Raw genomic sequence first — 2,500 nt, forward strand, 5'->3', positions numbered from 1 at the left:
TTGGTAATATTATGTGAAGGCTGCACAAAAAAATCCAGGTCAAAAATCGCACGTTTGCTCCGTTTTTCATTTTTTTTGAATTTCCGGCTTTCCGGGCGGTAAAAAAATCGGCAAAAAAAATCGGCACGGTGTAAATTCACCAAATTTGGGGGATGGAAAGATCTTATTTTTCTAGAGGTTGTTGCAAAAAACGGCGTCAAAATTCGACCTCTAGAGCACTTTCCTTGAGTATGTCTCCTCATGGAAAAGGACGTCTACCCGTGGCACTTTGGTAATGGCTCGGCAGCCTATTATAGGGGGGAGGGGTGTCGTGATGCTGAAACTCGAGTTGCCCAAAGGCTTGCTGGGCGCAATGCCAGCAAGATGCACGTTGCCTTGCCATCCCCTAGGCACACTAGCAAGCACATTGTGGTTGTGGTGTGCCGCCGGGCTCCCCCGCCCCCCACGGAGGCACCCGCCGTTGCAACGATGGCTCGGAGCGTTGCAACGGAGGAGCCAAATTTTCATATCTCAGAATTGGCTCGTGCATTTTTCGTGAAATTTTGAGGGAACCTTGGTAATATTATGTGAAGGCTGCACAAAAAAATCCAGGTCAAAAATCGCAGGTTTGCTCCGTTTTTCATTTTTTTTGAATTTCCGGCATTCCGGGAGGTAAAAAAATCGTCAAAAAGAATCGGCACGGTGTAAATTCACCAAATTTGGAGGATGGAAAGATCTTATTTTTCTAGAGGTTGTTGCAAAAAACGGCGTCAAAATTCGACCTCTAGAGCACTTTCCTTTAGTATGTCTCCTCACGGAAAAGGACGTCTACCCGTGGCACTTAGGTAATGGCTCGGCAGCCTATTATAGGTGGGAGGGGTGTCGTGATGCTGAAACTCGAGTTGCCCAAAGGCTTGCTGGGCGCAATGCCAGCAAGATGCACGTTGCCTTGCCATCCCCTAGGCACACTAGCAAGCACGTTGTGGTTGTGGTGTGCCGCCGGGCTCCCCCGCCCCCCACGGAGGCACCCGCCGTTGCAACGATGGCTCGGAGCGTTGCAACGGAGGAGCCAAATTTTCATATCTCAGAATTGGATCGTGCATTTTTCGTGAAATTTTGAGGGAACCTTGGTAATATTATGTGAAGGCTGCACAAAAAAATCCAGGTCAAAAATCGCATGTTTGCTCCGTTTTTCATTTTTTTTGAATTTCCGGCATTCCGGGCGGTAAAAAAATCGTCAAAAAAAATCGGCACGGTGTAAATTCACCAAATTTGGAGGATGGAAAGATCTTATTTTTCTAGAGGTTGTTGCAAAAAACGGCGTCAAAATTCGACCTCTAGAGCACTTTCCTTTAGTATGTCTCCTCACGGAAAAGGACGTCTACCCGTGGCACTTTGGTAATGGCTCGGCAGCCTATTATAGGGGGGAGGGGTGTCGTGATGCTGAAACTCGAGTTGCCCAAAGGCTTGCTGGGCGCAATGCCAGCAAGATGCACGTTGCCTTGCCATCCCCTAGGCACACTAGCAAGCACGTTGTGGTTGTGGTGTGCCGCCGGGCTCCCCCGCCCCCCACGGAGGCACCCGCCGTTGCAACGATGGCTCGGAGCGTTGCAACGGAGGAGCCAAATTTTCATATCTCAGAATTGGCTCGTGCATTTTTCGTGAAATTTTGAGGGAACCTTGGTAATATTATGTGAAGGCTGCACAAAAAAATCCAGGTCAAAAATCGCATGTTTGCTCCGTTTTTCATTTTTTTTGAATTTCCGGCATTCCGGGCGGTAAAAAAATCGTCAAAAAAAATCGGCACGGTGTAAATTCACCAAATTTGGAGGATGGAAAGATCTTATTTTTCTAGAGGTTGTTGCAAAAAACGGCGTCAAAATTCGACCTCTAGAGCACTTTCCTTTAGTATGTCTCCTCACGGAAAAGGACGTCTACCCGTGGCACTTTGGTAATGGCTCGGCAGCCTATTATAGGGGGGAGGGGTGTCGTGCTGCTGAAACTCGAGTTGCCCAAAGGCTTGCTGGGCGCAATGCCAGCAAGATGCACGTTGCCTTGCCATCCCCTAGGCACACTAGCAAGCACGTTGTGGTTGTGGTGTGCCGCCGGGTCCCCCGCCCCGGGTCCAAGGTCGAGCACGTGCGTCTGGCTGCTGCGAACCCCGATCACCGAAGGACCAACAAGAAGGGAAACACGTCCGTGCACGGCCCACCTAGGCACCACCTAGGGAGCATGGCGTGGTGGAGTTGTGCCTTGGGCACACGCTCGGGGCAACACCTTGTGCTCGGCCCAGGACTAGGGGGATCATCCCAAGTCCGAGCACGACGTGGGATCGGCGGGCGGCCTGTGCGCCCCCGCGAGGGGCAATGCGGCTTGCGCAGCCCGACGCTTGGCCAGGCCTAGTGTGGCGCACGACGCGGATGATGGATATGCGTGCGGCAGCGGGTGTCGTGGGCAGGGGGCAACGCGACGTGCTCGTCCCAGCACTTTGAGGGGGCACGTTGCGGAAGACGGTTACCTG

The sequence above is a fragment of the Arachis ipaensis genome, chromosome B7, assembly GCF_059453495.1.
Source record: "Arachis ipaensis isolate K30076 ecotype BB chromosome B7, ASM5945349v1, whole genome shotgun sequence".
NCBI classification, from domain to species: Eukaryota; Viridiplantae; Streptophyta; class Magnoliopsida; order Fabales; family Fabaceae; genus Arachis; species Arachis ipaensis.